Genomic DNA, 10,076 nt, shown 5'->3' on the forward strand with positions numbered 1-10,076 from the left:
AAAGATTTAAGTAACATACTAGCAAAGCAAAAGCAAATTCAGTAAGTGGTAATCTGAATTAACACATTTCTGCCTGCCTTTTTGCTCCATATTCTCCGTGCCTGCGACCTTAGTAGTCAGAGTATGCTATGCAAGCAAGTGGATGGCAGTAATCATTGCTGAATTTAGCACATGGAAATCCATTTTGTGTTTTATATCCTGCGTTGATCTAAATCATTAGACATTTTCTGTTTTGTACCTATTCAAATTGTTGATTGTGGTAGGTTAACTAGTAGTACCGGTAAAAAGAAACTGCGAGCAGATATTGCTAGAAACCTTTTCAATGAAGCTAAATTCCTGTGGCCCTTCTTCCTTTTTCAATTCTGCTTTCGTTTTCCTGATACCGTGTACTGCACTTTCTCCCCCCTCCCCCCAGCTCGTTTGGTCTTTCTCCTTCATGCAGATTTAGCTTGTTCCCTGACTGATCTCTGATAGTCAGTGTCTATTGCTGTGTAATTTGAAAAAAAATATAAAAAATCTGGTGGTGTGCTTGCGTGTGCCAGTGAGGTACTGGGTTGTTTGCATAATGCAGACCTCTTTCTTGGAGATTATAATCTGACACGAATGATTGAGGGCCAAAACTGGATACCACAGACCTAAAGCTGGAGCTATTTTATTACCTTATGTAACATTTCATAAAAGTTTCTGCAGCTGGAGTGGATTAGGAATGAATTGTTTTTATTGGAGAGATGAAGGGAAGGGACAGTTGGTTTGCTTAAAATAATTAATAAATAGCGCAGTTAATTACTGTGCAGGCTCGCCAGTATGCTCAGAGGTTAATTTAAATCAATTTGTGCTCATTTGTATTAAAACCCTTGAAATTGTATTTTTACACAAATACATGAACATACATATGCAGAACTGTATATTTCTGTAGTCATATCTGTGTATAATTTTAGTTCCTATGCATTTATATTTAACTTTATAGTTTCATTTTTTTTTGGCAGGATTTTAGAATGGACTGAAAGCAGGGATAATTGCTAATCTCACCATGTTTTCCTAGGCTGGTTCATGCCGTACTGGACCCTCCCATAAGGTACAGAGGGAGTTTCTTAGGGTTTTCTGCTTGCTACCCCATTCTGAAGGAGACCTCCACAGATGTGGGCTCCCCAGCATGGCACAGGCACCATAGGTCTCCTGCTCACAGCAAAGCCCTGCAGGTTTGAACCGCTGCAGCACCTCCTGACCTTGGTGCACTTTGCTTTGTGTCACAGTTCTGAAGCTGAAATAGAGGGGTGCAGAGTAGTATGGCTGGCATTATCATTAAGACCAGTGCATACAGATCTGCTTGATGTGTCAGGCCTGTCCAGGTGTGCTGAGCTGTGTGATCTATGAACGGCTTACCCCACTGGCTTCACCACGAAGTCGGCATCATTTGAAGTAACTGGTGGACTACTGCATCTGTTGTAGTTGTACTTTCCCCTGCCAATGTATTGGGCTCATGGGACCACTGGAAGAAGGAAGCCACCACTCACTTGGCACATGGGGCAATGAGCCCACCAGCCCTCTGTCTACAGGGCCTTTGCTCACTGGAGCTAGTGCTAGAAACAGCTTTCGTAGGTCATATTTCTTTTGCCATGCAACTTTGGGAGAAGAGAGGTTTCTTTTAAAAAAAAAACAAAACAAAACAGTCTCCCTCCTGACTAATCCCCAGTAGCTGAGGCCAAGGCAGGCTCCCTTCCCCTGAGTGCCACAGGTTTCCTGCAAGCTGCCAGGCAGAACCGCATCTTCAGTCCAGGAGAGAAACGTTTCACAAGTCTGCAGTGCATTCTTTTTGCAGGGATTCCTGGAATATCAGATTACCTTGTGATATAATTGCAAGTAATTAAGAACAATATTATGTGCTGTCATCTGGTGCCTTCTGTCATTTTTTCAGCTGCAGCTATTGCTCACTGTTTCCTTACTGAGCACAGGGCCTGTGGGACACTCCCCAGGCACTGCCCAGCTCCAAAGTGCTCAGAGCACTGTGTGGGCAGCATTCAGTCACTGTGAGGAGGCAGGGATTTTTCTCACACTGTGCTGTAGTTGGGCCAGTCAGATGCTTTTGTTACTACTTTGCAGAGCTTGCTGTTCTGACTTTTTTTTTTTTTTTAAGTAGAATTTCTGTCTTGTTGGTTTCTTACATCCTTTGCTGCCCTTTTATTCCTCTTTGTAGGCTTCCGTGGTTTTTATCTGATGAGTAGCTAGCATACCTAGCTCATGTCAGTGCTTTGGGTCTTCATTTTCCCCTTCAAACATCCTCAAAGCAGTGTGCTCCTACTTAGCTGAAAAGCAGCAGCTCTCAGTTGGAGGTATTTTTCAAATGCTGAAAGTTATGGGGATCCTGAAGTCTTTCTAAACTTGAGGGCCACAGTATGCCAAATTTGAAACAGACCTTTGGTGAGGCCCATTGCTGTGCTTACAAGAAGAGAAAAATTAGTATTCTGGTTTTTCCTACTGGCTCATATTTAAAGTAACAAAAAAAAGCCTCTGTGGTCTGCACAGACTTCCAGATCTTTCTCCAGGTTAAAATTGTCTCTTCTTATTTTAGTCTTGCATTTCCAGTTTTACTCTGCAAAGTTATTTGAGTTCAGTGTGTTCTAATTTAGACGTGAAAGATGGTTTTTGCTACACTGAAATACATGTGATCAAATGAGTGCAGTCTTCTTGCATACCTCAGCAGGCTTGGTCAGTCTCACTCAGGGTCTGCTTCCCTTAAGACTCATCTCTTCTCCAGGTTTTAGTAAGCAGATGAGAGGTACAGAGAAGGGCTGATGTTTGATGCAAGTTTGTTGTCTTGATCTTTGATTTATGCCCTTATCCAGGTGTAGTATTTCTTATGCAGAAATATTTCACTGATTTAAAGGAAAGAGCTGTGAAATAATATGTTTTCCTAAATTTAATTTTTCAAATGCCAACAAGCTTTGTACATTCTGGGACATGCAACCTCAATCACAGAGAGTTTGAGTGAGCCACTTGCCTATGTAAATTGATCAAACACCAGTCAGTGGATTGAAGTGTATGTATTTGCATATGTACACTTGTATATGACACTTGGACTAAAAGAGAGAGTGGATTTCCTTTGCTGGAAAGACATTCAGTGAAAGTGAATGTGACTGTTTTGACATCTGGACTAATCAATTTAAGAGCAGGTTGCCTTGGTTCTGTAATTGTTCTTGCCCCCTTATCGTTTTATTGTCAAAAACTGTATAAAAAAAAGGAAGAGGCACCTCCAAATAATGAGGAAAACAGTTTCAAATCAGTTTGTCTATTAGAGTTTCAGAGTTATAGCTCTCTACTATATACTGTCGAACACGGAAAAGCTGAGTTGGTTTTTGTCAATTTTCTAACTTCATTATACATATATTCTAAGTTTTCATGCTTTCATTGAGAAGATCTTAGGAGAGGCTTAGGTGTATAAAGTTCTGAGTATCTGTCGAGCTGTATATGTGCAACCTGAAGTAACACGATCAAAGATTTTTGTATACTTTGGGTCCATTTTGTACCTACCGGTACTGTGGATGGCAGTAGTAGTAAATTCTAAAGTGAAAATAAAGGAGCTCCTGAGATTGTCACTGTAGATAGCCTACAGCATTGCTTTTTGCTGATGTGTGATTGTTGAACTCAAAGAAAGAGCATAATCAATTTAGGAGGAGTATTTTGGATGCCAGCTGAGAGTTTTAGAAGGGCTGCTCAATGTTTTGGTGCTTGTCTTCATCTCAGAGCTGGCACTTGCCATAGAGGGGTAGAGAAGAAAGCTCTCCGTTTTGAGGTATTATGCAACAACAGAAGGATAGCTTCTTTTAAGTGCAGTTTGAATGCAAGTTTGATATTTGGAGTATGTTACGTAGTATTTCTGGGTCTCACAATGCTTTACCTTTTAATTATTAATATAAATATCTCTAGTACATTCCCATCAAGGAAGTACTATTAAAGGGATTACAAATGGTTTATGTTCTTAAATGAATATGATCTTGTAAATCAGAAAGCAAGCAATATTTTAAGAAGAGGTTTTAAAAGGGGCCTACCTTACTATTTATTCCATAGCTTGTGTATCATCTTCACTAACTTAAAAATATTTGATTACACCTGGAACCAGCCTGCAAGGAAATTATAAGGTAACTCGTGTGAGGAGCAGGCATCTAATTCCTAAATATTACCGCGACATCATCGGAGCCTTGGGATATTTTTTTCAAAGAAGAGTTTATGAGTTTTTAGCAGTTCCATCCAGAGAAAACATTTGTTGTGACCATTCCCTGAATTCAGTTATCTTATTGATTTTTCTATTTCTTTAATATTGTTATAAAAGAAAAGAATAGTAATTTTGCTAACCTTTCTTTAAGATTATACAAGTTATTTAATAATATGAATTTTGAAAGCTCTAGATAGCCGAAGATTATATCATTTCCTTGATAATGAAATAACCACGTCTGCTTTCCCGTTTCATTCATGCACATGTAGAAAGGGGATGAGACGAGCGATGTGTGGAATTGATTGCTTGGCATGTATTTAGAGCAATTCTTATGATAAGGGGAACTCCAATCCTGTTTTGGAGACCATCAAAGTTTTTTTTTTTTAATCTTCCAAGCTGTAACTAAAACATGGAGTATTTCATTCTTCAATAAGACCTCAAAACAACTTTATTTTGTCCTGGATGGAAAATGCTGTTTCTTTTGAGGCATCGGTATCCCCATGTCATAGGTGTGGTTGTGCTGAAAGAGCTATGGAAAAAATGAGGCATCTTTCCTGGTAATGGTAGAATACAGCTAGCGCAAAAGTCCTTCTAAACAGCAGGAGGATCCTGTTGTTTCCAACCTTCTCATATTTGAGGATTTGGAGGCTGGAAGAGAAATGCATATTTTGCCTACTCTGCCCCTCTCTCCTCCCAGAGAAAGGAGCAGGAACGTTTGTTTAATTCACAGTGGGAAAACAAAATTCTAGCAAAGGAATTTATACACCAAGCTTTGCTTCTCTGATTCTTTTTCACTCCGGGAAAGTAGTGGCTGAGTGTTGCGATGACATTACATCTATGCAATTTATCAAAGCTTATGGGAATTTTACTTGGGTTACAGAAGGCTCATTAGTTGTCAAGTCAATTGAACATAGGTCATAATTATTACACTATTAGAGCATTCTTGAAAAAGATAAATAAGCGTTAGGGTTGTAAAATCTGTTAGAATAAAAGGAAGAAAAGTATTTTAATAAAAATGTCAGTATTTTAACATTTCTCAAGTCTATGAAACAAATGCAAACCTGACTTTCAAATAAATTATAGCTCTACAACGATCATAAAAGTTCAGTGATAAAGAGATACTGCTGCCTCACTTGTTATACATAAGCTAGTGCGGTTGTGAAGCGGGAGTGTGCTTCTTTGTTTCTCTAGGACCATCCATAGTGAGGACATGAAGAGTGCACCTGGAAGAGAATTACTCTGTTATTGAACACCTTTGGAAATCCATAGACTTCACGAGTCTTTAAGTTCTAGTGTGAATCATAGGTTGTGGTTCTTTACTAAACACTTCAAAGAATACATCTTCCCATCAGCTTTTGGATTCATCTTGCTTGCCTTCTCTGCAGACCAGTCTTTGGCACTCTCACACCGTAGTGATGCTTATTACCAGAACAGTGTTCTGAGAAGCAAAGACTCATATACAGAATTTCTTGGTGTTGCTGCAGAGCTGCGATTGGTGATAGGCTCTTTTTTTCTCCCCAGGCTTGCTTCTCTGACTACAGTGCTACATAGCTTATGTCTCTGTTTTTATAGTCTGGCAGACAGGCATTGTCCAAAAGGACGAGAATGTATCTCATAATGTGCAAGGCAGCTGCAACATGTCACGTTTGCACTTTCTAAACCTCAACACAGAAATTCCCTTGCTGGATAGAAATTTGCATGCATCTTGAAGGCATTAAAATGCTGCGTCTCTAGGAAAAGGAGGTGGAACTTGATCTATTTGTTGCTTACGGAATCACAGTCTTGGATGAAAGGAAATGTTCCTTCCAAAGTTCAGTTGTTGGTTGTCCAAATAATAGAGATTTGGAAACTTATTTTTAAGCAGTTTTTCATTCTAGGTGTCGTTGGAAGGATTTCTATAGAAAGTTCACTGTCCATCTGAAGTTATGGAATCTGGTCGTAGAAGGTACCATTTCCAGAGCCTTTAGTATTGCAGAGCCTTTATTTGCCCATGGTTTTAGAAGTTGTTATGAGATGAATTATCCCTTTATCAGAAATAAGATGTATGGTCATGCCATTAAGGAGGTGACATACAGAGCTTAGGCTAACATTGTGATGACACCCTGCAGTGAGCCTCCTTTTGTGTGCTTCTTACAGTGAGCCAGCATCAGTCAGTGTAACGCAGTGCTGGTGAGTGCGAGTTCTGTGGTTTTGAGGATCTTTGCATGTTTTAGATCAGGTACCTACCGGGAGGTGTTTTGACAAATTTTATGGCACAAGTGCAGGGTGTTACCACACCCAGCTACTGACTGCAGAGGCTGCCAAACTTACGACAGATGGAGATATGCTGCAGTAGTCCAGAGAATCACAAATCATAGCTTGAAACATGGATTCAGTCTGGGTTCAAGCACATTAGGGGCACATTTTCATTCTCTTCTAATGATTTTTCTGTAAAAGCAGCAAAGTTATGAGGTAGATAGCTGGAACTGCCCGGAACTGTCCCAGCTAGATCTATTGTAATTTTTGTGAGGCGCAGGAACAGGGCTGCTTGCACTTCAAACCTCATCTGCTCATTGAAGAACTTTTTGTTGTGAGCTACCAAATCCCACGCTTTTTGTTTTTTTTCCACATACGTGTATTTAGAAATTCTTCTGACGCACTTCTGCAAAATTGTATTTGGTCACTTAGTAGATTTCTTCATAGAGGAGTTGTTAATTTCATAAAACTACATGGTGATCTTCATGGTAACAGAAAGATGAAAGGAAAAACAGGAACAGAGAAGGTGCCTTTCTTTGCACAGAGAGATGTGAAGGGCAGTGTTGGTAAAGCTTGTTGAGTGATACAATGCTTTTCTTACATAAGAGAAATGAAGAGGCCTCTTCTCAGTAGCAATTGAACACATTTTATGAGCAGTAAATGCACTGTAGAAGAAAAAGCAATGTCTGTAATTTAGGTGGGTTGGGTTTTTTTGACATAACTTGTTACGAACTAGTTCACTGGGTTTTGTACAGAAGAGGAGTGAAATCAGCAATCACAGGAGAGAGGAAAAAAAAATTAAGTTTTCTATCAGTTCAAAGCCAAGATTCAAAGCCAGTTTTTAATGGCTTTTTTTTTTTTTTTTTTTTTTGATTGATTGGCTTCTCCCCAGGTCTCATCTATTTTCAGTGAATCTGTTGAGAGTAGCATAGTGCCTGACATAAGGGGTAGTAAGTTGGAGTCTGGAAGAATCATCTCCCTATTTGTATAGAGTGAGCAAATTTGGAGATGTAACAGAGTCACACTGGGACTTCAAAAAAACAGTGAAAATTGTATTTGTATAGCTACTCTATGCTTATTTTTAAGCAAAAATGAGTACGAGAAAAACTTGAGATGATAGGAGTTGGAATGGTACAGCTTGTATGCCTATTGCTCTTCAGCACTTAGCAGAAGAGACAGGCTTTGGCCCTGGGAGGCTCCTCAGTAGCACAAAAGAAAGAAGCAGTTCTGAAAGCTGAGTAATTGCCTCATCTTCACGGACACTCATCTCCATCGAGGGGGAGGAATCTGAGAATCTTCCACTAGCATTTCCATAATGTCAGACAGCTGCAAGCCTCTTCCCCCCTCTTGCCGTGCACTGTAGCAGCAGCAGGCTGTGCATGGCAAGGTGTTGCTCTGTAGGTTGGGCTTTATGGAAGGTGTGTGTGTGTTAAGGAGGGTCTTTGTACTATGAATACACAAGCTTTTGTTCTTGCTCTCTGACATTGCTGCCGTGGTTCCGTACCAAACTGTTTGCCTGGCTTCACAGTGCTGGCACACAAGAGCTGTATGATGAGACATTGCACAAGATGAGATGTTCCTTTAAAAAAAAAAAAAAAGACCCTTGTCTTGTTCAGCTCTATTTTGGGAAGCAGCAATGGGACTGTCACCACTGATCAAATGTATTTGCTGCAGTTCTGTTGGTTACAAAGAAGTTGCAACAAAGTAGGGAAGTTCTGAATGTTATTTTTAACCTCTTCTCCCCCCAAAACTAGGGGAAGAAAATGAAACAGTGAAAACTGTGTTCATACAGTGTTGTGCTCTAGCTGAACCATTTAGTACAAGCAGGTGGAAGCAACCCCCTCCCTTTAGACTGAAACAACCCTGGGCAGCCTGATGTAGTGAGTGGCGGCCCTGCCCACAGCAGCGGGTTGGAACTGTATGATTTTTAAGGTCTCTTCCATCTCAAACCATTCTGTGATTCTATGAAACGCATACATGACTTGCCTAAACCTTGCTTCCAGAAAGTCTTCTCCTTGTTAGGGCGACTTAACCTTATAGTGAGTAGAACTGGTGGTTACACATAATCTTGAACAGGCAGCAGGAGGTCGCTGCACTGATGGCTTTAAGTCTCACTGTCTCACTGAACTTTTTTTTTTTTTCTCAGTAGCATTTCATTCTGCCTTTGGTAAATGACAGATAAATCATCTAAATATGCACAATCAAAATGTGCTACCACTGATGCCAACTGCGTGCATTTAATAAATCTCACTTAGAATTTTGAAGAAGAAGAGAATTTGGCCATCGGATTCCAGACAGCTTTCCCCACCTTTGCAACATATTCAAAAATTTCAGCTATCCTGAGGAAGTATTATCAAAGACTCTTCTGAATGCATGCCCTGATTTTCCCTGAGTTCTTTATGTGTTTTAAGCTTCCTTCCACCCAGGGGACCCTGGGCTGTATGGGGCTGGCAGTGAGCAGAGCCAAGGAGCACGTGTGGGGCTTGGGCAGTGCCACCCCACGGCACGGCTATGAGTGTTGATGCACCCATTGGCTCACATTGAGCACAAGAGACAGCAATTTGATGTTAATTGGCTCATGTTTATTTGTTTAACAAATGAAGCATTTGTTTTATGTTCAAATGTATGTATGCTGGATTTTAAGCTAGATGTTTTAAACCGGCAACAAATAAAAATGATGCTTTGTGGGCATCTTGCTAGCACAGGAAAACAGGAGGCTACTGTCTGCAGTAAGCATTGCCATCTAAAGCAGCGTCTAACTGTGTTAGATCTACTAAAACCTTTATACTTAAAGGAAAAGAAATGCTGCTTGCTCTAACATGAAATGTAAAAGTTTCCACCTCAAGCTACAAACCCATCTGTCAAAGCTAGTCTGTAAAGCAGAGCCCGCCTGGATGATCTGAAGGGCCGAAAATAGACACTCTGTGTTACAAGCTTGCATTTTGCTGTTAGCAAACAGCATTTTGGTAATTTTTATCAACCTGCGTGGCCCTCCTTTAAGGGAAACCAAATGAGTTGTGCGTGTATGCGCTGTGAAGTTTAGCCCTGAAAAATAAGTTTTAAAAGGCAGAAAGAAATGGAGACCTGCCAAGCTTGTTGGCTGGAGTCATGGACAAGAGCAAGGCCTGTCTGAACTGCCACTCAGTTTTTATTCTGCGAGTTTGCAGGGTTGGTGATTAGAGTGGCTTTCGCCCAATTATGCTGTGATTATTCCGCTGCACTGTAATTGACTGGGGAGATATGCTAATACCTGTCATTTGGGATGATAAAAGATGAGCGGAGGACGCAATGCATTATTTAGCTGGCTGTGTGATAGATGAGGGATGCGCAGAGTGCTTTAATTGCTGAGAAGAGAGGTTAAGCTGAACGAACGGATGAATTAGAAATGAGGTTTTTTATGGCTTGTGGAAAAGTGAAATAAAGGAAAATGTGCTCTAAAACTGTAGCAGCAGATAGAAGGAAACACAACAAGACAAGATCTTCCACCCAGCTTACTCCCTTCATTTAAATATATAAGACAAAGCACAGTTACTGTTCAGTAAATAATATTAGTAATAATGATTAGAAATGCTCTGAGAGTTCGTATCCTTGCAAAAAAAAAAAAAAAGAGAGAGAGAAGAAAAAAAAGTGT

This window comes from Meleagris gallopavo, chromosome 2 (assembly GCF_000146605.3).
Source record: "Meleagris gallopavo isolate NT-WF06-2002-E0010 breed Aviagen turkey brand Nicholas breeding stock chromosome 2, Turkey_5.1, whole genome shotgun sequence".
NCBI classification, from domain to species: domain Eukaryota; kingdom Metazoa; phylum Chordata; class Aves; order Galliformes; family Phasianidae; genus Meleagris; species Meleagris gallopavo.